The sequence below is a fragment of the Mastigoproctus giganteus genome, chromosome 6, assembly GCF_048544385.1.
Source record: "Mastigoproctus giganteus isolate SK-2022 chromosome 6, ASM4854438v1, whole genome shotgun sequence".
Classification (NCBI taxonomy): Eukaryota; Metazoa; Arthropoda; class Arachnida; order Uropygi; family Thelyphonidae; genus Mastigoproctus; species Mastigoproctus giganteus.
In genome coordinates, this window is record NC_143580.1 from 206,027,399 (window position 1) to 206,053,934 (window position 26,536).

Below are 26,536 nucleotides of genomic sequence, written 5' to 3' on the forward strand. Positions count from 1 at the left end.
CGGTGGTGATTGACAGGTGAAGGCACCTCCCACTCAGTGCTGTGATTGATTTGGTAGTTGTTGGCGCATCGGCTTCTGTGGCCATATTGCACCTCCCAAGGTTTTTGCAGTACTTTGATCCAAGCCCGAGGCGGGAATCGAACCCGCGACCTTTGACTCAGTGCTGTGATTGCACGGTCGAGTTCTGTGATTGGGTGATTATTGTGGAGTCGTTTTCCTTTTGATTGTTTCGTGTCATTGAGGAGGGGGGATGCTTAGCTTAGGAAAGATGTTTGCCCCCATTCCACTGTTTTTGAATTGGAAAATTAGTTTGCGATCTAAAAAACAGTGGAAAGTGTGGGGGAAAAACATCCTAGGCATATCAACTTAGGAGGACAGTGGGCACTGTCGAGTTCTGTGATTGGGTGATTATTGTGGAGGCGTTTTCCTTTTGATTGTTTTGTGTCATTGAGGAGGGGGTGATGCTTAGCTTAGGAAAGATGTTTGCCCCCATTTCACTGTTTTTGATTCGGAAAATTAGTTTGCGATCTAAAAACAGTGGAAAGTGTGGGGGGGGGAAACATCCTAGGCATATCAACTTAGGAGGACAGTGGGCGCAGTCACAACTTGTTAATCACTGCTTCCCCACTGTTTTGCTAGCCGCTATGTTGGACAGGGTACCCTAATCTGGATTTTACCAAATTTTTTATTGGAAAGGAGATAATGAGGAGATAGGAAGGGGTGGGATAAAAGGGGTAGGACCATAGGGGACAGTAGTTGAGGCACCCGCCTGATTTGAAAGGGGAGACGGTAAGAGAACCCCCAGGTACAAGATGCCCAGCATGGTCCAGAGGGTTGGAGTTGAAAGTGGGTGGCAGGGTGAGCCACCTGGCAAAAGGGGGTAGGGGACACCCAGGATGGGGGGAAGGGTTTTTATCAGAGGGAGACTCAACCACCTCAGGCGGTAGGAATAAAAGAACATAGGGAAAGAGATCCCTCTGGTGGAGCCTGCTTTTTGCAGCTTGGTCCCCCACTGACCTGGGGTTGCCAAATGGCCAGTGTCAGCCTCCCACACCATGCCAGCTAGGAAAAGCTACAGCATGGTGTCAGCTTGGATAACCATGAGGTCCCTGAGGACCTGCATAGCCATCAGTCTGTGCGGTGAAGAGGCTAAGATAGAACACGCAGTTAATAATTACTTTCATTCACTCAACATTCACACAATTTTACTTTTTATAGTTTTTTCTTACACTTCCTATTTTCTTTTATATATTAGATTAGATACTGATCAGTGCGTTTCGACGTGTGTCTTTTAAGTAGAAAACATTTGACTTACTCCGTCATACCTCTACGTATTACGTAGAAAAGCGTGCGCTAGGGGTTGGCGAGCAAAGCAAGCAGTGGTCGGAATCCTCTTGTTTAAAATTATTATTATTATTATTTTACAATTCATCGGTTTAACATTTCCGTCATTTTAAAGCTGGAGTTCTTTATTCAACATAATGACATTTAGAAAAGCATATCGTTAGGGCTGTGCTGTTCGTTCTGTGAAATTTAATATTGCCCCCTACTGTATAATGTTCTGTGTACATGGATGATATCGATTATCATCCGGGTTTTTCTCGGTAGTGCAGGTTGAGTGCTGTATCTACGTTATTCGGCCATTATTCGAGTCGAGGTTTGTTGAGTGTGCGTATTTTTTTTTTTTGTGCATAATTTTTATTTTATATTTGAGTGCAGAATGCTTCGAATAATGAATTGCTTCTTGCTTGAATTTATATAATTTTGTGCATAAGTCAATACATCCTTAATCTTTTTGCAGGTACTGTCGTGAGCATACGCCAGCGACCAGATTCTTTCTGGCACGTTTTTTTTTTCCGTTTTCCATTGCGTTGAGCAACTGTTTTATATGACGTCTTTATTTCGGTGGATCGGTAAGTTAATTAATAATGTATAGTTTATTGATTTTTTATGGCATAATCCCCAAGAGCGTAAACAAACAACAATATCAACAAAAGATACGCGTGTGGGGGGGATGGAGGGGGGAAGAGAACGACATAACTTTAGACTCAATTGTAAACCTATTTATTATTTTGAAAGTACTTTTTTCGAATCCAATGCACATATTCCAGCAGTCCAACCATTGTACCATGATATAAGATTCTAAGGGAAGACATCATCTGCAAACACTGCTGTTCCACCTTTTTTATCATCCACTGGTGCAAGGATATTGTCCAAGACAATAATAACAAATAGTGGAGGCAATACAATACCCAGTCGAAGTCCATTGGACAGTGAAAGCCAATCTGAATCCCCAAATTTTGCCCTCTGCACAACTTTCACACTTTAAATACATACTTTTAATCATCACTACTTCCTCCCTATCTATTACCATTTTCTCCAAACTTTCCACACTTTTTTCTCCTTGCACACTATCATATGCCTTTTCAAGGTCTAAGAATACCAGAATAAGGCTATGGCAAACTACCAGTGGCTTTCTAGCAATTCTCTTAAGACAAATATCAAGTGAATCATTGATCTTCCTCTTCTAAATCCATACCGTTAAATCCATACCGTTCCCTTATTCTGTCTTCTGTTTTATTCCTCAATCTTGTCTCGTGAATTCGCTCAAAGATTTTAGCACTGTGGCATAATAGGGTGATTCCCCTATGGTTATTGCATTCTCTTTTCTTGACCATTTCTTAAAAATTGGTATAATAAGTTCTGATAATAAACTAGACTGATAATATCATAAAGCCAATGTAGTTCAGTATTCCCTGCAGCCCTAATAACTTCCACTGGTAACTCATCCGTTCCAGGTGATTTTCCATTCTTCGTCTTTTTCTTTGCGTCTTTTACTTCAAGAGCAACTTTTGGGCTCTCTTTTCACACTATGGATTCTCCCTATGTGAATTCTGCTCTTCTTACACCATCTTTCTTCCCATTAGCCTTATCATTAAGTAGTGTTGCAAAATATTCCTGCTACTGTTTCCTTATTTCCTTCTCATCCTTGACTAATTTTCTACCTGTATGACTAGGAAACTAGGTTCTTCATTGTTCATTTTCTTATTCCTCAACAATCCATATATCATGTTTCTATTTCCATTAATATCCTAATTTATGTGTGAACTCCGTCTAACCTTTGTCCTTTTCTTTTGCAATTCTCTTTGCCTCTTTTTTCTTCTCATTATATATCTCTTTGCCCTGTTCCAATTTTGTTTTCATAAATTTCCTGAATGCATTATTCTTCAGTTTTACTGCCCTTTTAACTCTCATTCCACCAGTGTGTTTACATTTTTGATAACTGCAGTTCTCCAACACTCTTCTAGATCTGTGTTAACCATTACCTTCTTAAATCTTTCTATTCCTTGTTAGCACCTTCTGTCATTCTACTTGGTACTCTCTCTCTTTAATCTTCTTTTCAAACTCTTCTCTTAAATCGTGATTCTCCTTCTATTTATATAAAATTTATTTATATAAATTTATTCTATTTATTTATATAAAAAATATCTATTTACCTTGCTTGTTAGTGTTAAATTCATATAATGCCAACTTCCTAAAGCAGCTGATATGAAACTTACATTATGATATTGGACTGTTCATTGATAATTAAGTGCTGTGAAAATTAATTTCTTTTAAATTTTGTTGTGTACTTAATTTTATATGTATGTCAAATTAATGAAAAATTAATTATCATTACCGTATTGAATAAACACAAATTGAAAAACCTCAAGAGATTATAAATTACCATATCACCTTTGGAGTTCAACACTCAACTTAAAACAATTGTGCATGTTAACAAAGCTCTCTTTCCATAAGATAAACAACAATATAGTGTTTTGAAGAATAAAGTTATAACGAAATGAACAGGCTTTTAATATTTATTTATTTTTCTCCCCTGATTAAATATATATACAGGCAACTCCCATATAACACAGTACTTCACAACTCATTTTCGCTCTAATACGATTGATAAAATGTGGCAATTCTTGCACAACACGGCACTTATATGATACGGTTTCGCTCTAACACGATTAGAGAATTGTGGCAAACCTCGCATAACACGGCATTTTTGAGCTTTTGTGGATGTAATTTTTCAACATTTCCATTCTTTTTTTATGAATCCCCACTTTTGGCTTGCTAATCGTTATGCAAAAAAAAAAAAAGGGGGGGGGGGGAAATCCACGTGTTAGGTTCTCTGCTATTGAACTTATGCTTGTTGAATTTGTGGAACAATCTAGATTTCAAAGTTTTATTACTAATGGATAACGTGCCAGGCCATCCAAAAGATTTAAGTCATTCAAACATTGAAGTAATGTTTCCACCACCTATTATAACATCTTTGATTAGACCAAGGCATTATGTCTACCTTTGAAACTCATTACATCAGAAAATCGTTGCAATCGATTTTGGCAAAAATTGATTCTGAATTGAAGTGATGGAGGCATGGAAACATTTTTCAATTGAGGACTGTATCGGAATCAGTTTTATCGCTCAAAGAAGTAAAACCGTCAACATTAAATGTGTTTTGGAAAAATGTATGGCCAGAATCAGTTGATTCAGGAAATATGGTCAAACCGGCAGAACACGGAATTGGTGCAATAGTAGAACTTGCTGACTCGGTAGGAAGGGAAGGTTTTATGCAAGCACACTTGCATAAAATCTGAGTTACGTAGAGTTCTGCAGAACGCAACCCTTACATAAGTCGGGGAGTGTCTGTATATCAAAATATATATACTGTACAATATTTTCATATCTGTTAATTGCTTTTCTCTTAGTTTATCTTACAAATAAAATTTTTAAAAAGTGTGTTATTCCTTTTACTGTATTGTTAGACAGCCTTTGTTTTTATTTTTATTATGTTATTTTGTATGTGCCAAAAAAAAAAAAAAAAAACCTGTAAAATTTTTTGACACTTTTCTGGGACCTTGTTACTACAAACCTCGTTATTACAAAACGTGAAAATTTAGTTCCCTTGAACTTTGTATAAACAAGATTTGACTGTACAGCTCTTCAGACTATTTATTGGAGTCTTACAGATGCCATGTGAGTAGTAAGGTGAACTACAAAAAAAATTGGGCTAAGATTTAGTTTAGGGTGCACCCTCTCTAGACTCACCAATACGGCAGTGATTGATGGGTGGAGAACAGGTATTGATTGATGGATATTCATTCAATATTAATTGAATGAATTTGTATATTAGAAATAGAAATACCACAAGGTGTTATTTTTATTTTAGACAGTTAAAAAAGTTGCAGCTGCCTTAATTCATTCAGTTGAATGAATTTAGGCTATTATGAATTTATTAATTAATATTGAATATATTATCAATCAATATTGAATGAATTTGTTTATTAGAAATAGAAATACCACAAGGTGTTATTTTTTATTATTTATTTTTTTTTTTTTTTTTGTACAAAAGTGTTGTTTCTACTCTTAGGTTAACGATTGGCTAATTAGGATTTTGCATAATCTCCTTCATTTTGTGTATTAAAGTGTTCAGTTATTATCGTGCTAGGCTATGACCGATGAGTTGAGTTTTCTTTGTATTCTTGTAGTTTTTTGACAATTTCAGTGTTTTCCCAGTTATTGACTTTTAAAAAATAACATTTTGACTTTTGTACATTAACAAAGAGCAATTTTGTTAATGCACGTGGAATTTGGCCAGTTATGTTCAATCCCAAAAGCGGAGGTTTAGGGGGCAGCAGTCCCCACCAAAAAATTTTATAAAAATAAGCATTTTTGCAGACATTTTGTGCACTAACAAACAGCAATTTAATTGTTAATGCACGTGCAATCATCTAGTAATGTACGGGCGAGAAGAATCGCAGTTTGTAAAAATTTATATTTCTTGTTTTTAAAAAAATAAAATTCCCATTTTGCTGTTTCTTTTTTCTTCAATTGAGCTCCGACTTATTGTGATGTCACGTGATATTTCGCCACCCCCGAATAACATGCATTCTTGTTTCTTGACTGATTTTTAAAAAATTGCTTTTTTTCTTCATTTTCAGCTCCGATGTTACGTGACATCTGCCACATGCAGTCGAGGAGAAGAGGAAGAATGCAGTGAGTGGGCAGAGTCACAATCTGTTAATCACTGCTTTTCCCCTCTTCTCCTTGCCACCATTTTGAAGGGTGCACCCTAAACTAAATCTTTACCAAAAATTGATATTGCTCACCTGGTGTCTGATAAAGCAGCATAAGTCTCAGACTTCCTTGCACTCTATGGCTAATAATAAATAGTAAAGGAAAAATTGATTTCTTGTAATTGAAGTGCAAAAAGAAAATACTGTATCATGATTCAGAGAATATTGGTGGAGAAAGGTATGCAGGAAGTTTTGATTTATTTCTAGGTTTAAAAAATTAACACACATGCTAAGAACCAGACACACACATGCTGAACCAGACTAGCTGGGCATACTGCAACAGGAGGCACCTCCGTAGCCAGGTGGGCAGGAGCAGCAGTGCATAGCACATGCTTCTTGATTACACCGGGGTTCGAGCCCGTCACCACCAAATACGGAGGATGCGGAAAGGTCAGGGAATGACCACCGCATATCCCTGGAGCAACATGGCCTTGGTCGCTAATGCTCCTAAAAACCAAATAACAACAACTGCAGCAGGGAGAGGCTTTGTTTGTACTACCTGTAGAGAGAAAGTGAGGAAATTAAATGAAAATTTAGCATCTTGTTGGGTGAACTTGTGATTGGATAAAAGAGTTGTTTCCCGCAAAGGAATTAAATCAGTTTATTTGTACTCAGCTGCTCACCTTAACATTAGAGTCTGCTCTTATTTATCTGGTTGGGTCACCACAAGCAGATTGTGTTGGTCCCACAGGAGGTGGTGATTGTTAGACTGTTTTCAGGGAAATTATGAATATTTTATACAATTAGGAAAAGTGGAATAGGACCGTGGTGTGTCTGCCAGGAGCAATTTTAATGTTTATGATGAGGACTTTTTTGATCGGGTTGGCCCTGACTTGGACAGTAAATTTTTCTTAGCCTGATTTTTATTCGAGTGTATCCCATCTTTAAGATGGGATACACTTTAATAAAGTGAAAATACTTGGATAATCTTGGATAAAGTAAATATACTTGAAGCTAATATTTTATTGGAATAAAATAAATATGGTATATACATGAGTAAAAGAGTGGAAGGATATTTCTTATGCTATTGAAGCAGTATTAAGTTGGTTGGAAAACTCTCACTTTGGGAGAGGGTACACAGAATAATCATTTAATGATAGCTGTAAGCAGAGGTGAATTTGATTCTTGAATTGTTTCTATTGGGATACTCAGTAGCTGAGGTGGGGGGGGGAATTACAAAGAAGCCTGCTATTTCCTCGTGGAAAAAGTAGGTATATGGGTTCTGTTAGAGTTACTATACCGGTGTGCAAAACTTAAGGACCAGTCAGGTTTTAACCTATAGATTCTCATAGGAGTGGCCTGGATATGGGAAAAGCATACCAAAGGAACCTCGTGACGTACAGAAATGATGAAGGAAACAACACTGACACAATAACGGAAACAAAACGGTATATAGGGACTTTATTCAAAAATGGCAACATAGCACTCACTGCTATGATACAGATGCATTACTGTCAAAGGTGGAACAAAGGGAAGAGGTGGTCCTCAGTAGGAGACATGGCAACCCCTAATGTCGATGCAGACTTTTGCACTGCCTGTCCATAATTAGAACAATGTTGTTAAGTTCTTGCGGTAACATCGTCCATTCCTCTGTCAGCACCATCTTCAACTGATGAACTTTTTCTGGTAGGTGTGGACGTGCCGCTAGGTGTCTACCCAGAGCATCCCATAGGTGTTCGATGGGATTTAGATTGGTTGAACAGGCAGGCCAATCCATACGAACAATGTCCTCACTTTCCAAAAGCATATCAACAGCTGCAGTGCGATGGGGTGTGGCATTATCATCCATAAATACAAACTCACGGCCAATAGCACCTCGGAAAAGATGCACATGGGGAAGGATTACCTCAGTATAGTAGCATGCACTGGTTACAGTACCACCTTCCAGGATCTGGAGTTGTTGTTATTTGGTTTTTAGGAGCATTAGCAACTAAGGCCGTATTGCTCTGGGGATATGCGGTGGTCGTTCCCTGACCTTTCCGTATTTGGCGGTCACGGGCTTGAACCCCAGTCTAATCAAGAAGCGTGTGCTACGCACTGCTGCTCCTGCCCACCTGGCTACGGAGGAGCCTATCTGGAGTTGTGTATGCCCATCCGAGATAACGCCTCCCCAGACAACACCTCGACCGTTATATCGATCCCTTTCAGTGATGTTTGCTGGGTAATACCGTGTGCCAACCTCTTGCCAGATCAGCTGACGTCCAGAATCGCTGCTGAGACTAAATCTACTCTCATCAGTAAAGAGTACCTTACCCCATTGCACTGCTGTCCAGTCCTTGTGTTCAATGCACCACTGTAAACAATGTCTTTGATGGGCAGGTGTTAAAAGGATACAGCATACTGGCTGTTGGGCAAACAGTCCACCTTTGTGGAGTCGCCTGGCCACAGTAAACTGCGATATCTTCTGCAGCTGGTTTGCAGTGGATTCCGCTGTCTGATGTCGGTCCCTCTTGGCTTGTAGGAGTATATAGTGGCCATCATTGGGCGTTTTTTTCGTGGATGACCACAACTGGTCCTTCGAATAGCTGTACCTGTCGTTCTGAAGGCCAACCACACGTGAAACAATGCTTTGGGCGATACCGAACTCTGCAGCCACACTCCTCGCACTTTGACCTTCCTCGAGCTTCCCAATTATTTGACCCCGGATAAAGTCATCCAGATGTCACTGGCCATTTCATTGTATGTAGCACTGTATGAAACCAATCGAACGTCTGTAACAATCATGCTCACCATTCGGTAATTTGCATATAACTGCTGAACTGCTGCTTTTATCTCTTTATGTGAGCCCTCTCATCACGATTCAAATTTTTGCATGTGCACTAGCTTTCTAATGAATGGCCATAGTTATGCAAATGGCCACAGGCTGTTTCATTTGATTTTGTGGTTGTAACCTTTAGAAATAGCGTTGGTCCTTAAATTTTGAATTATTGGTTAAGTCTGGGATTCTCAAGCTTATTGAATACCACAACCCCCATTCTCCTAAAATACTAAATGAATTTGTGCAACCCCTATTCCGTCCGTAATGAATAAAACTAATGATTACATTGAAGTTAAAATTGGACAATAAATAAATATCCCAATAACTTTGATAGCTAATATTTTATTGGAAATAAATGAAAAATATCAAATTTGGAATCCTATAAATGCAAATACAGTTAAGTAATAAACAGATATCAAACTTCATTAATCTTAAATTTTTTTTAATATGCTATGATACCAATGCTATGATAAAAATAGAAACAAAGCATAATAGCATAAATAGAATAGGAGTATGAAACGGGCTTGTATCTTGTGATTTGGTTAGTGTTTTGTGATCTGATTGAGGTGTATAAAGCCTTGAATGGCTTGAGCATGCTCAGTGCTGATGGGATTCTTTCTCTTGCTCAGAATAATCGTCTGAGAGGGCATAAATTCAAATTGAGGAAAGACAGTTGTAGGATAGATGTGTGGAAGTTTGCCTTTAGCCAGCGGGTGGTTGTTTGCTGGAACAAACTTCCGTCTGTCGTAGAAGTTGATAGCTTAAACAGATTCAATGTAGAACTGGACAAACATTTGGAGCGAGTGAATGGGTGAAATGAGAAGGGGGTATTTTTTTTTTGGATGATGCTATATAAGCTTGCTTTCTTGCATCATGTGTCCTTGCTAATGCTAATGAAGCGAGTGTTAATAACATATCTGAAATTTAACCCTCACATGATCAAAGATGATTTTTTTATACATTATATGTTCAGTCATATCTAGCTGCAACTTCCCTGTGGGATTGTGCCCCACAGTTTGAGAAATGATGGGTTAAGTCATCAAATGCTGATATTGTAGGTATAACAGAAACATGGTACCTCCATGCTAATGAAGGTACCATGTTTCTCCATGATATATGGGGGTGCAAATTTGAATATTGATTAAAATGTGTGCAGATAGAATAGACGTGGCAGAAGGGGGAAGAGTTACAATTTTGGTTAACCACCATATGGATTATAAAAGAGTGCAACTAGAAGTCACAAGTCAATGTAATGTTGATTCAATCTGATGGGACATAAATGCCAAAAAAAAAAAAAGTATGAGAGTAGATGTTATCACCAGAAGGAAAGCGATGAATCACATTGGACCACCAGATATAAATGGCTTTGCTTTTGGTGTTCTGTAAAGATTTCTGAAAAATTGAATAAGTGTTTTGCACTTATGTCCCCACATGAATGTTGACTAATATGGAATGGAAAAATGAAGAGAAACTGCTGCATCTAAAACACCTGGGGCTGATTGAATCTATCCAGTTATATTAAAAGAAGTTGCAAAAGAGGCAGTTAAGCCTTCAGTATTAGTAGTGGCATATAATGCAAGAAAGCAGGTTTATTGGCAGCATTGGCAATAAAAAAAAAAACTTCCCACTTCACCTGTCCATCCCCTATCATAGAATGTCTAGTTCTTTGAATTTATTTTGTCCACCCACTTCCACAATAGTAGATGAAAGCCTGTTCTAACTGCCTGCTGGCTGAGTGCAAACTTCTGCATATCTGTTCTGCGACTGGCCTTTCTCAATTTGAATTTCTGTTCTCATGTATAGTCTGAGTACGAGGAAGGATGCCATCAGCAGTGAGCTTACTTGATCCATTCAAAGTTTTACACTAATCAAATCTCTTCACGGGTGTGTATTCAGACATTGCAATTTTCAGAATTTAAACCTTTCTTGGCAGGGAGCACCAAGAAAGACTTCAGTTCCAGAAAAAAACCTTTTGTTTCCCTTGCTCCAACTGTTTTCACAGATTTACATCCTAAAATTAGTCTTCCAGACCTGTATGTAGGATTCAAGATGTGGTCTTGTCTTACAGTTGTGTTATACAATGGGACAATTACCTCCTTATCCCGACTGGCAAAATTCTTATCATTGAATAAACCCATGTCCTTCCTCAACTTGAATCTGTGTCCCCTTGTGTGTGTGTGTGTGTGTGTGGGCTGAGGAAGAATCACATCAGCATTGAACTTGCTTAATCCATTTAAAGCCTTAAATACCTCAATCAAATCACCTTGCGGGTGCCTAGTTTCTAGATGCTGCAATTTGCAGAACTGATGCCTTTTTTGGTAAGAGCACCCCTTTGTTCCTCTCACAAATCTCATCCTATTCTGTACTTGTTCCAGCAGCTGCACATCCATCCTAAAGTGAGGCCTCCAGACCTGTATGCAGTACTCAAGCTTGTGGCCTGACCAATGCCATATACAATGGCTTAATCACCTCTTTATTCCTGCTAAAAAAATTCATGTATATCATTGACAAAACCCCATAAGCTGCTCTGGCAGCCTGTGTCTGCATTGCTCAAGGAACTTCATATCTGACTGCACAATTACTCCCAAGTCTTTCTCTCATTTTCCACTACCCAGAGTGTAGTGCCACACAGATAGTATGTTACTCTGTGGTTACCGCTATCCATATGCAGCACTTTACATTTGTCAATGTTAAACTTCAATTGCCATTTTTCAGCCCATCTGCTTAATTTTTTTAGATCTTGTTGCACAGCATGCCATCATTTCTGTCATTAACCAACCTGCCAACCTTTGTACCATCTGCAAACTTAGACATTAATCCTGATATACCTTCATCAGTATCATTAATAAATACAGAAAAACAAAAATGAGCTAAGCACTGAACCCTGTAGGATTCCACTAATAACATTAGTCCATGAAGACTGGTGTCCATTGATACCCACTGTGTTCTCCCACTCATTGATCCATTTATCCATAGCACTTTCCCTTAAAGCCATACTGTTCCAATTTGTGTGCAGCAGTATCAAAAGCTTTCCTGAAATCCAAGTTCATGACACAAAATTATTTTTTGCATCCAGTTATATTGTCAGTGCATCATAATATCCAATCAAATTGTTCAGGTAAGCTCTCCGCTTAATAAGCCCGTACTATGACTGAAGTATAACTGCACTCCTGTCTAGATGGTCCTGCATTGCTTCATTATTTTCTTTGGACCAGAAGTTAAGCTAACAGGTCTGTAATTACTCATGTCACCCTTTGACCCTTGGCAAATTGGGATTACATTTGCATCATCTCCAGTCTCCAGGAACCTCTCCTTAATTCAGAGATGCTTTCATAATTATGGCTTTGAGTTTGCTGCTTAATATAATTGGCTAGATCCTTTCCACCCCAGGTGTCTTTTTTTGTGTTTAACCAACAATTTCTCTTCCACTTTCCTCAATTATCACAAAATTGTTTAGCTCCCCGCCAGATTTTGAGAAACTTCTGGCATTCCCCCACTCCCTAAAGAATTCTTCATGTGTGATACAAAATACCTATTCAATTTGTCAGCCGCCTGTGCAGGGTCATTGACATCAAATTGCCCAAAGTAATTCAATCCCTTCCTTCTACTGTTAATATAAACATAGAAGTCTTTGCTGCTCTTCTTGGCATTCTTTGCCAAAGACTTCCTGTAATCTGTCTTTAGCATTAGCATTAGTAGAGGCATTTGATGCAAGAAAGCAAGCTTGAAAGGCAGCATCAGCCAAAAAAAAAATAAAGTAAAATAAATAAATAAAAAATAACCACTTCCACTTCACCCCTCTGTTCGTTCGCAATACCTGTCCAGCTGAGCCTTAAACTTATTTAGGCTATCAACTTCCATGACAAGGGATGGAAGTCTGTTCCACCTACCAACCACCCGCTGGCTAAAGGCAAATTTCCGCACATCTATCCTACATCTGTCTTTCCTCAATTTGAATTTATGCCCTCTCAGGTGATTATTCTGAGCAAGAGGAAGAATCCCATCAGCATTGAGCATGCTCAAACCATTCAAGGCTTTGTACGCCTTGACTGTCTAACCTTTTTGTAACTTGATTTCAGATTAGTTTATATCTACCATAGGCTTCTGTATCTCCTGATACTTTATATGCATCCCATGCATTTTTCTTTTATACACATTTCTCAATAGTTCATCTGATATCTATTTAGATCTAAGTTTTAGATCTTAGTTGGTACGAAAAGTCTAGTAGCTTCAATGATTATTTCCCTGAATGCTTCCATTTAGAATTTTTGTTGGTCCCACTGTATAGAATTTGAAAACTGCCTAAAACCAGTGTAGTCTCCTTTACAAAAGCAAAATTGCTTCCCTTTACCTTTGGTGGTAGTTACACCTTTAAGTAAATCCCACATCAATACCCTGTCGTAACTGCAATCTGTGTTAAGAATCTGCAGATAATCATAATTCTTCCTCTAGCTCAGAATGATCACCTGAGAGGGCATAAATTCAAATTGAGGAAAGAGATGTAGGATAGACGTGCGGAAATTTGCCTTTATCCAGCGGGTGATTGGTTGGTGGAACAGACTTCCATCCCTTGTAGTGGAGGTTGATAGCCTAAATAAGTTTAAGGATCAGCTGGACAGGTATTTTGAACGAACAGAGGGGTGAAGTGGGTTTTTTTTTTTTTTTTGGCTGATGCTGCATAAGCTTGCTTTCTTCCATCAAATGCCTCTACTAATGCTAATGCTAATAATCAGATCAAGAATATTTCTCTTTCATGTTGCCTCTCTAACATGCTGCTGTAGAAACAATCGTTTAATAAATCCATAAAACTTACTAGTCTGAGTGTCTAACCCACAAGTTCCAGATAATAAAGTTAAAATTCTCTATTATAAGACATTAATTTACTGGTCCCCTCTATTTCTCTTGCACAATTACAGTTGTTCATTGTATGCATTGCAGTCATTTGGCCTATAACACTCCTACTCTCATTTTTGTTTTCCCAGTGCATGTGTCATCAGACTTTCTTAACATTGCACTTAAAATTGATCCTAGTTTCCTTAACACAGCTCGTGTATTTCCTTGTTGTATCTGGCCTACAGGATCCTTGAAATTCTGGTACCTTGTTTCTATGACTGATGCATGCTATAGTAGAAGCAGTGCAAGAATCATGTTACCTTTGCCTGCAGCTATTGTTAATCTATTTATCTGTGTATCCTCTGAAGCTAGCCGTTTTCTGACCCACCTAACACTGCTGCCTCTATAGCACCGGCAAATATTCCTGCACCCATTCTATTTAAGTGTATCCCATCCCTGTAGAAGAAATCTCTTCTGTAAGCAAGCACAGACCATGCTGAGAAAAATTCTATCCCATGAGCCTTGCACACACTCTCCAGGCTGAATTGATTGACAAGGCTCTCATCATGTAATCCCTCCTATTGTGTCTGGGCTGAATTGCAGACTTTTTTAAATTTACTCTAAATTAGAAAATTTTCTTAACATTGTCCTGTACTTGTTAAATAAATTCTCAGATTTCCTACTCTTAATGTTATTAGTGCCAATGTACAGTATCACCTTTTGTGCCCTTAAAAGATGATATCTGCTCTGCAATGTCATCAACTATTGCCCCCCCAGGCAGACATACCCTTGTTCTTTTCCACTTATTCTTTTTGTACAATATATTTTGTTTCCCTGACAATAGAGTCATCACCAACGATAGCTACCTGCTATGGGACCAATGCATTCTACCTTGAGGGTTGCTGCTGTGTTGAGGTGTGCAGTTGAGTGCTTGATGGTACCAAACTTAATTCCTCTGAGGGCATTCACCCTGTTTTTTCAGGGTCTCAAATTCTATTCATTCAATAATGAAAATAACTTCATCAAGACAATACAACAATGGCGTCTCCGTAGCCAGGTGGGAAGGAGCAGCAGTGCGTACCACACGCTTCTTGATTAGACCGGGGTTCGAGCCCGTCACCACCAAATATGGAGGATGCGGAAAGGTCAAGGAATGACCACCGCATATTCCCGAGCAATATGGCCTTAGTTGCTAATGCTCCTAAAAACCAAACAACAACAACAACAATACAACAATCAGTGAATTTATCTTTGAATTATTTTTTTCTTATTAAATATGATTGAAAATAGTATTTAATGTAAAAGAACTTAATATAATTTAAATTTTTTAAACAGAACTTATTTTACTACATCTGCTCTCATGTCTTTTTTCCTTCATTGTTTCTGATGTTTTACTCTTAAACTGCTGGTAAACCTATGTTTATATGATTGTTGAAAAGTATATTTTTTGTAGCAATAATAATAATATTATTATTGCTCATATTATTTCTCCCTGATTTGGGGGTTCCACCTTGTGATGGGGTATTGCTACCAAATACACAGGGTGGTTGTTGTCTGGTGTTACTGATGGTCGAGGAACTCTGGCTATCCTACAGGGTCCAGGATTGGGACATTCTGGAGTTCCTTGTAGGTGTTCGCTGGGAGACCTATTGCTGCTAGGCTGTTATGTAGTCTCTGGAACCATACTGGTGGTTGACACGATGATCAGGATGATCGTAACTTGTTGCATATGCCACATCTCTTTGATGTTCTCTCTTAGGTTTGAGTTCTTCCTGATTTTTTTCCCCATGGGTTTTCTGCTGGTTGCCAGTGTTGAGTACCACTATGTCAATCAGATAGGTAGCCTTTTCCTTCTTGTCTACAAGGGTTATGTCCAGTCTGTTGTGCGGGATTGTATTATCCATTATTATGGCGCTGTTCCTGTACAGCTTGTGGGTTGGGGTCTCTAGTACTGTCTGGGGGGGGTTCGTACTTGTAGTACGATACACTTTCTTCGATCAACTGGTATTTCCTTACTAGCTTCTGATGTATTATCCTGGCTACCTGGTCGTGTCTATGAGTGTACTCAGTCTGGGTGATCACCTTGCATCCCGCAATGATGTGTTGGATCGTTTCTGAGGCCAGGTGGCATCATCGACATGTGTCATTGGACACTCCAGGCTCCTTGGCGATGTATTTCCTATAGTTTCTGGTTTTGATTACATGGTCTTGGATGACGAGCATGAATCCTTCAGTTTTGGGGAAGAGTGTCCCACTCATGAGCCAAGCATTGGAAGCAGTTTTATCTATGTGATCTTGATGGAGATCATTGTAGTGTCTACCATGGAGTGTCTTCTCTGCCCATCTTTCTAGTTTCATTTGTGGCTCCTGGTTGGGAGGGGACTCCTCGCTTAGGTTGAGTGGAGTATATTGCTGTCTATCTTCCTTATGGCCTGGTGGAGTGCTGCTGTTTGTTTCTGGAAGTAATCCTTCAGGTTAGTAATCGATGTTTTCTGTTGCTCTATGAGGTCTCTCGGGACCCTTCCTCCTTCTTTCCGAGCAATTGTCAGTCTCTCCATGGCTGACTTCGGGTGGTGTTAGTGGCTCATGGTCATCATTGTCCTTGTCTTTCTCATGATATTCTCCAGCTCAGTGTTAGTCCAATCTATAACCCTGAAGGAGTACGTTAGCACTGGGACTGCATAGGTGTTCATGGCTTTAACTGTGTTTCCTCCATTCAGCTTTGCTTTCAGCAGGCTTCTGAGTGGTATTTTTCGGTCAGGCAGGCCTTAATTTCCTTGTGCTGTAACTGCTGAGCTTTCATCATCCCCAACTATTTGTAGGCCTCTCCCTCTGCCATGGCTTATCTCTTTACCAGTCTGCAATTGGTAGTTTCAGTTGACTAATTTCCCCTGGTGCAGTGTGTGGTTCTTGCATTTGTCTACACCAAATTCCATTTTAATATCATTGCTGAATTCTTTGGTGATCCAGAGTAGTTGCTGAAGTTGCTTCTCAGTTCCCACTTAGAGCTTGATGTCATTAGCATTAGCATTAGTAGAGGCATTTGATGCAAGAAAGCAAGCTTATGCAGCATCAGCCAAAAAAAAAAAAAAAAAAAAAAAAGTAACATAAATAAATAAAAATAACCACTTCCACTTCACCCCTCTGTTCGTTCGAAATACCTGTCCAGCTGAGCCTTAAACTTATTTAGGCTATCAACTTCCACGACAAGGGATGGAAGTCTGTTCCACCCACCAACCACCCGCTGGCTAAAGGCAAATTTCCGCACATCTATCCTACATCTGTCTTTCCTCAATTTGAATTTATGCCCTCTCAGGTGATTTTTCTGAGCTAGAGGAAGAATCCCATCAGCATTGAGCATGCTCAAACCATTCAAGGCTTTGTACACCTCTATCAGATCACCCCGCTGGTGCCTAGTTTCCAGACACTGTAATTTGCAAAACTTAAGCCTTTCTTCGTAAGAGAACCCCTTTGTCCCATTCACCAATCTAGTTGCCCTTCTCTGTACTCGTTCCAGCAGCTCTACATCCTTCCTGAAATGAGGCCTCCAGGCCTGTATACAGTACTCTAGGTGTGGCCTGACCATTGCCTTATACAAGGAAATAATCACCTCCTTATCCCTGCTAGAAAAATTCCTATATATCATTGACAATACACCATGAGCTACTCTTGCAGCTCGTCTGCACTGCTCAGAGAACTTCATATCTGCCTGCACCACCACCCCCAGGTCCCTTTCATTCTCTACCACTGTCAGTGTAGTACCACAGAGTTGATACGTTGCTCTGGGGTTGCTGTTTCCCATATGTAGTACTTTACATTTGTCAATGTTAAACTTCATTTGCCACCTCGAAGCCCATCTGCTCAACCTTTCCAAATCCTGTTGCAGCAGCATAGTGTCAGTAGTGTCCTTGACAACCCTGCCAACCTTCGTATCGTCTGCAAACTTGGACATTAAGCCTGATATACCATCATCAATATCATTTATAAATACAGAAAACAATAAAGGCCCCAATACTGAACCCTGAGGGACTCCACTAATAACATTAGTCCACGATGAGCAGTGTCCATTGATTACCACTCTCTGTCTTCTCCCCCTCAACCACCCCTTTATCCATAGCAGCAACTTGCCTCCAATGCCACACTGCTCCAATTTGTGCAGCAGTCTTCCATGTGCAACAGTATCAAAAGCCTTTCTAAGATCCAAGTATATAATATCAAAGTTATTCCCTGCATCCAGTTCTTTTGTGACTGCATCATAGTATCCAATCAAATTTGTCAGGCAAGACTTCCCCTTAACAAAACCATGCTGTGTCCTAGCTATAACTGAAGTCTTGTCTAGATGATCCTGCAGTGCTTCTTTCACCAGTGCCTCCATTAATTTTCCGGGAACAGAAGTTAAACTCACAGGTCTATAATTACTTGTGTCAGCCTTTGATCCCCCTTTGTGAATTGGGGTCACATTTGCACATCTCCAGTCAATGGGTACCTCCCCTGAGTCCAAGGAAGCTCTCATAATTATGGCTAAGGGTTTGCTTACCTCCTTTGCTGCCTCCTTTAATATAACTGGATAGATCCCATCCACCCCAGGTGCCTTTCTTGTGTTTATCTTCAACAATTTCTCCTCCCCGTACATCAGTTGGGTATGGGCGTACAGGTTCTTCCTTCCTTCTTTGAGATTATATCTATGCTTGCTGCTGTTGAGCATGGTGGATAACAGGTTAAGTGCTAGACAGAACCACAGAGGGCTCAGGCCATCTCCCTGAAAGATTCCTCTCCTGATGGGAATTGGCCTGGTTACAACGTTCTCAACCTTAATGGTGGTACTCCATTTCGCTATCATTTCTCTTAGGAAGTTTGGTCCCTATTGGAGATTGACTTTGTAGATCTTCGGTGCCAGCTATGAGGCATGGAGTCAAAGGCCTTGCGGTAATCGATGTAGGCTGTGTACATATTACAGTGCTTCTTGTAGGCTTGCTCTATAACCGCAGCATCTATGGTTAATTGCTCCTTGCATCCTCTGCTCAGCCGCTTGCATCTTTTATTATTATTATTGTTATTATTAGCTATGTGGTGCAAGGAAGCCTGGGGCTTTTGCTGCATCAGCCAAAAAAAAAAAAAAATCCTGAGTTATCTAGAGAAAGAGAGAGTGTCAGAAGTAGAAGAGAATCACCAAGAAAGAGAAGAATGATGATATCCAGCTCAGAACCCTGGGTGTGTCAAGCCCATAATCACCAGTTGTGAGCCCCTGGGGTTGTATGATGAATAACACTTCAGTATATGAAAATGAAGCATTTTTAATGCAGTCTAATGTTAACTACAACTTTAACCACATTAACAACTTTAATGTTAACCACAAATATATTCAAGTTTACCTTCCTCTCTGCACCTGTAGCATTTTGGTTTATTTTTTACCTTTCTTCCTTTCTCATTTCCTCTGCAATATCCTCATGCCACAGACACTTCCTTCAATGTAAACCAGGGATCGTATTTTAATCTCTAATCTTTCCTGGTCTTCTGTCCAACAGAAATTTCTCAATCAGGAGCAACAGGAAACCTGATAGCAGCAACATCCCCTTGACTTCTGTTTAAGGTAGCAACCCTCCCAAACACCACAAGGTGATGATGGGGAGGGTCGCTACCTTAAACTTTTGTGGAGGGTCGCTACCTTAAACAGAAGGTTGCTACCTTCTGTTTAAGGTAGCATCACTCCCCATCATCACAAGATGATGATGATGATCGCACAGTATAAAAATCAGAGATATGCTGATAAAAGTTTAGTCCTTACCCTTTAACCCTTCCAAAATTTATATAGATCTCTCTTTGGGGAGTATGGAAAACGATCTATGTTCTGAAAAGCACTTCAGACAGGCTGTCTATCAATGTGAAATGAAATTGTTTTAATTTTTCTATTATGTACTGCATGTCTTATGTATTTCTAAATAATTGTGTACAGTGTTTATAAAAGATAGCAGCATGAAAATAACTCTGAAAGTCCAAGAAAAAATTATACCTGTTGACTTTGGTTCTTCAATTTGGACTTAAAAACTGAAACTGAAAAAAAATTTTCTCTGAAATTCAGAAAATTGAATCAAGTGATACATAAATAAATAGAGGACACATTATTTCATGGTGCCTCCGTAGCCAGGTGGGAAGGAGCAGCATTGCATAGCACATGCTTCTTGATTAGACCGGGGTTCGAGCCCGTCACCACCAAATACGGAGGATGCAGAAAGGTCAGGGAATGACCACCGCATATCCCGGAGCAATATGGCCTTAGTTGCTAATGCTTTGGCGCACTATGGCCATAGTTGCCGATGCACCCAATAAATTCCGAAACAAACAAACAAACAAACAAGCTAATGCTCCTAAAAACCAAATAACAACATAACAACATTATTGCATCAAAAAAAGTCACAATAGGTTTTGTATTACTTAATTTTTAATTAGCCCTGCAGTGACAGATCATGCACATATAATGTGTACCCATTACTCGTTTTATGCAGGATTTTGTTGGAAAAACCTGGTATCGTCCTTCTTTCTTGCCACTGTATCATTTAGTTGTAAGTGGACCTTGGTAAGAAATTTACTGGTGCTTTCTTTTTTTCTGTCTGTCAGACCCAACCCAGATAGTAATATTGTGTAAAAGAAAAGTGTTATCTGTTGCAATTTTTATATTTCTATTGTTAAGAAAGATATATAAAGAGATAGTCTTCAAAGAATCATGTCATTTAAAAATCTAGCACATAAATTGCTTCTTGTATCTTTATGGCATGGATACAGGAAGACCTTATTGTTTGTTGTAGTTGTATTCCTAAAACCTCAATGATCTACAAAAACGACAATCAATTTCTCTTGGTACTGACTTGCATGCGACCTGTATTGTGTGAAAGGTATACCCCAAAGGCAAAAAAAAATTATATTATTTGTGTGTATAAAAAGCACAAATATATTTTAAGATTATCACTTTTAATAAAGTAAAAATATTGCTAAATAGAAAAACAGTTAGTGGCTCAATCCCCTCCTCACTTATGTGTCTTGTTTTCTCTCCTACATAATTCATATCCTCAAGCCACCAACTGTTTTTCTCCTTAATATAAACTTAATTTATTATAAGATATAAATAAACAGAAGTCACCAATTTATTTCTACAAGGACTCGGATACTGCAGCCTCATTTTCCTTAAAGAAAGAAGTGATTTTCACTTTTATTTGCTTTCCTTTCTGTCAGGAAATTTGCATCTGAAGGTATAAACCATTCACAACTAATGAGAAGCTTCTTCATTAGCATTTTGCCAAATTCTTGCTTTACATGCATATATAAACTTCATTAGAAAATTTATTAATTTTTATATTAAGCTCAGGGAATGCAGTCACGGAATTTATATTAAGGTCAGGGAATGCGGTGGGCATTCCTTGACCTTTCCGTATCCTCCATATTTGGTGGTCATGGGCTCGAACCCCGATCTAATCAAGAAGCATGTGCCACGCACTGCTGCTCCTGCCCACCTGGCTGCGGAGGCGCCAACAGGGTAGTAATTTTTGTTTGTACTGTAGTAATTTTATTGGTAGTAATTTTGTGTTTTGAATAATATGAATTTGAACAGTATTTATGAAAATTATTTATTAATATTATTTTTTTTTAGTTAATGCTTTTTAATTACATTACCATGAATGTTAATAAATGTTCGTTATAAATTATTTTGCTTCTACCATACACATTTTTTTTTTTTTTTTTTTTTTTTTTATGTAGGTGAGACAGTTGTTGTTATTTGGTTTTCAGGAGCATTAGCAACTAAGGCCATATTGCTCCGTGATATGCGGTGGTCATTCCCTTGACCTTTCCGCATCCTCCGTATTTGGTGGTGACGGGCTCGAACCCCGGTCTAATCAAGAAGCGTGTGCTACGCACTGCTGCTCCTTCCCACCTGGCTACGGAGGCGCCAGGTGAGACAGACCCAACCTATATAATGGCCGTTTTTCTCACCCAGTCACTTACGGGTTAAATTTTTTTTTATAAATTTTTTAAACATTACTTTAATTGATTTTCATTTTCAATGAATGTTACTCTATTATGTCAAAATTAAGATCTAATTAATATTTTAAATCATTTTTCCATTTTTAAATTCAAAATTTTAAATCGAATATGTAAATTTTTTCCAGCTATAAGCTTCAAGTTTTGTAAACATTAATTTTATTAAAATATTAATATTATTAAGGTTATTAACTAACCTTAATACAGCCAATACTTATGAGGCATACTTTATGAAACTCGCCTCCAGGCTACTGATTTTATTGATCAGTGTTCATTGATGTCTGTAAAATTTATGCCTCTGTATGTGTATGGGGGGGGGAATTTGAGTTATTTTATGTTCATATAATTCTTTTTTGTTTATTCTGTGTGCACAATCATAAGTACAATGGCAAGTTTATTGCCTATAGGCAATTTTTCCCGTCCATCCAACTATAATTAAGTTGTTTAAAGTTTAACAAACTTGGTTCAATAGTAAAAAGAAAAAAATTGTCTTAATAGTATGTACTGGGGATATATATATATTTAAAGAGATACTTGGCAAATATTGGTAGAGAAACAATGTTCTAGTTCAAAATAAAGAAAGCCATAAACATACCTAATTCAATATAATAGTGTAGCTTAATTTGATTTATTATGATACTCACCTTTTTATAATCTGCATTGATGTTGGAATAAATTGGATGATAATTTTAAATTTAAGTTAGGATTTAAAAACAGAATTAAAATGTGCCCAAAGAAGTAGAAGTGCAAGTCTTCGTCCTTGGTTGTCAATGTTGAAATCTGAAACGATTTTAGTTATATAGTTGGAAACAGAAGGCCAATAGCCATAACAAGTGGCTTTCGTTTTACACGTCTTCAGTTGGCAATGGTAGAATGGGAGTAAATGCGTGCATTTAAGAAGACTAGGTTCCCGTGATGCTCCTGGATACACGTGGGAATCTCAGGTGCATGAGATTCCAGACCGGTGCTATGTTATAGGGTAGTTTGGAATTTAATACTTGAAGAGTGGAATGGTGGCGAAACCATTCTATAACTACGGCTTCGTATTGGAAAGTTTTTAAAACTGGATTTTAATTTGATAATAGGAATGGCTGAATCTACTAAGGGGGTGTGGTTGTGGGATTGAACATGTGTTGCTAATTCGGTATTGGACTGTCCTGTCCTAAAGCTATTGTAGTGGTAGTAAGCACGTGTGTTTGATGTTTTGATAGAACCGTATTTTGTGGTGGTGCAACCAATGTAGCAAGCGTTACAGTTATCTTGATATTTTATTAAGTACATGATATTATTCATGTCACTAATGTGGTAATTTTGTGTATCTTTATATGAGTTGAATAATGAACCTAGTTTATTGTAAGATGAGAATGTAAGGGTGATATCAGTACTTTTGAATAAACGGCGGAATTGGTTGGCAAAATTACTGTGGTAAGGGAGGATAATACGTGGATTATTATTGGACATGCGTTTGGGTGGGTTGTTGATATTATTTTGGACTGTGATAATAGTTTGTTTGATTAATTGAATAGGATATTTCCTAGATATGAATTTACTTGTAAGATGTAGTTCATTATTAAGGTCATAATGTGTGGAACTGTATTTTATAGCATTGTAAATTTGATTATAAAGGACTGCTTTTTTTGTGTTGAGGGGGTGATGTGATTTAAAGTGTAAGTATTTGCCCGTGTGAGTATTTTTTCTGAAAATTCTTGTTCCTAGTTTTGTATCGTTCTGTATATAGTGAGGTTTAGGAAATTAATTTGTTCCTTTTCTTCCAATTCCAGGGTATATTTTAATCTATTATGCATGGAATTAAATTTAATGAAAAGATCATTTATTGTGGATTTGTGCCCTATTAAGAGGATATCGTCAGTGTATTGTATAAATAATTTAATATCGGGGGGGGGGTATGGTTGTAATATGATTTTCTATGGAGGCTAGGTAAATTTCAGATAGGGGGGGCTGAGATTCCTAATCCCATAGGTAGGCCGTAGGTTTGCTGGTAAATCTGATTAAGAAATCGGAAGTATCTGGCATCTAATAGAAAGGTTGTAAGCTCTAGTATGCTATTAATTGAAAGGGAAGTGCGATTCGATAAGGTTTTGTCGTCTGTTAAGAAATTACGTAAGTTTTGTAATGTGGACGGCAAATGTACATTAGTGTACAATGAGACTACATCAAAAGATGCTAGGATGTCATCATTGGTTATTGTGATAGAATTTATTTTTTCAAAGGTTTGGGAGGTATTGTTTACTTTAAATTTCGAAAATCTGGTGAGGGGGGAGATATTTTGACCAGGAAGGAAGATAAATTAATGAAAGCTGATTTGCTGAAGGATATTATGGGTCTTGGTGGGTGATTGGGTTTATGGAGTTTGGTAATACCAAACATATGCGGTAGAATATTGTTACGGATACCAATCTGTTGAAGGGTGTATAAATTAATTTCATTGTTGAATCTTAATTTCCTTAAAATGATGTCAAGCTTATTTTCATGTTTGGAAATAGTATATGTGTTATCCAGTTTGTATGTATCTGAATCAGAGAGTATAGATTCCATTTTTTTCTATATATGTGCTTTTTGTTTATTATTACTATGGAATCACCTTTGTCAGCTTTCTGGACGATAATATTTGGATTGTTACGTATTTTTTGTAAGTCCATTAACTGTTGTTTGTTTATATTGGGTTGGGGTTTGAATCTGGAGTTAAGAATTGAATTACTTTGGTGTATATCTGCATGGTTATCTAATTTGGTTTGTAGTTCTATTATACATTCTTTGTAGGGATATTTATTATCTTTAATAGCAAAGTTAAAACCGTAATCGAGGCTAGCGAGTTCAGTGGAAGAAAAAGGGTACGAAGAATGTTTATAGTGGAAGATTTTGTGGCGGTGTGAGGTTTCTGTGTAAAGATCCCCCATTTTCTGTTGTGTCTGAGTTGGATGTCATTAATGGCAGCTGCTATACGTATTTCATTATATGTCATAAGGTCCACCCAAGATTGCAGTGTCATATTTCTTTTTAGGCTGAATCTTAATCGGTGATAGTAGGTTATTTTTTATTGTATCTCTTCTGTAATTCTTTTTGTACAATTTTAATACAGGTTTGATGGATAATATATGGATATTTTTTACATGTATTTTTAGGAAATGTGCAGGCAAATTTCTAATAGAAAGGTTGTAAGCTCTAGTATGCTATTAATTGAAAAGGAAGTGCGATTCGATAAGGTTTTGTCGTCTGTTAAGAAATTACGTAAGTTTTGTAATGTGGACAGCAAATGTACATTAGTGTACAATGAGACTACATCAAAAGATGCTAGGATGTCATCATTGGTTATTGTGATAGAATTTTATTTTTTCAAAGGTTTGGGAGGTATTGTTTACTTTAAATTTTGAAAATTACCTTCTCATCACCCTTACATTCTCATCTTACAATAAACTAGGTTCATTATTCAACTCATATAAAGATACACAAAATTACCACATTAGTGACATGAATAATATCATCTACTTGATAAAATGTCAAGATAACTGTAACGCTTGCTACATTGGTAGCACCACCACAAAATACGGTTCTACCAAAACATCAAACACACGTGCTTACTACCACTACAATAGCTTTAGGATGGGACAGTCCAATACCGAATTAGCAACACATGTTCAATCCCACAACCACACCCCCTTAGTAGATTCGGCCATTCCTATTATCAAATTAAAATCCAGTTTTAAAATTTTCCAATATGAAGCCCTAGTTATAGAATGGTTTCGCCGCCATTCCACTCTTCAAGTATTAAATTCCAAACTACCCTATAACATAGCACCGGTCTGGAATCTCATGCACCTGAGATTCCCACGTGTATCCAGGAGCATCACGGGAACCTAGTCTTCTTAAATGCACGCGTTTACTCCCATTCTACCATTGCCAACTGAAGACGTGTAAAACGAAAGCCACTTGTTATGGCTATTGGCCTTCTGTTTCCAACTATATAACTAAAATCGTTTCAGATTTCAACATTGACAACCAAGGACGAAGACTTGCACTTCTACTTCTTTGGGCACATTTTAATTCTGTTTTTAAATCCTAACTTATTCATGCTAACTTAAATTGAAAATTATCATCCAATTTATTCCAACATCAATGCAGATTATAAAAAGGTGAGCATCATAATAAATTAAATTAAGCTACGCTATTATATTGTGTCAGTTATAAATGGTACTTTAAGAGATCTACAATTTTCGAATTGACATACCTAATTCTTAATGACTGTGGAGCGATGCCTTGAATTTTTAAAATTATATCTGGAGTTCTGAATTCTTGTGAATTCCTGTTGTAAATAAAGCAAACAAAACAAGAATAGTTTCACCTTGCCATACAGTTTAGCAGACCTTATTATCTAGCTTATTTTACCTCTGTGATGTATATTTATGTTTTCTGAATGCTTTATTATAATTAAACAATCTTTTCCTTGTCTGTTTTCTTTCATAGGTTAGCTACTACTAAAGGCTTGATACCCTACTAAAAACCAGTGCTTTTTTTGTAAAAAATAGGTGCCGGTACTCATTCTTTGCTATCAGGAAAAATTGAAAATTAAAAGGATATGAAAAGTACTCAAAAAAAAATTTTTTTTTTTTTTTTTTCCTGATATTGTTACTTTCGTAGTAATATTTTTGGAATAAGAACAACAAATTTAGTATATTAACGTAGTTTATTAAGTATAAATTAATTATTGAAGTATATATAGAAAAATAAGTAAAATGTGAATAAAATAAGTAAATAAATCGGTCAACTACTG

At 37.8% G+C, this 26,536-nt stretch overlaps 1 protein-coding gene across 2 annotated transcripts in view; it reads left to right on the plus strand.

Annotated features, from left to right (window-relative positions):
• The first annotated feature begins 1,566 nt into the window (after positions 1-1,566).
• The window catches only part of LOC150084901 (eukaryotic translation initiation factor 5-like), a 148,523-nt gene continuing 123,553 nt past the window's right edge, over positions 1,567-26,536 (plus strand). Inside the window, exons 1-2 of one of the 2 annotated variants that reach the window (XM_090375626.1) lie at positions 1,567-1,657; positions 1,802-1,913. The gene's annotated coding sequence lies outside the window, so the exon portion shown is untranslated. Of the gene's footprint in view, positions 1,669-1,801; positions 1,914-26,536 lie in introns of both variants that reach the window. The other variant, XM_090375625.1, reaches the window with a different exon arrangement.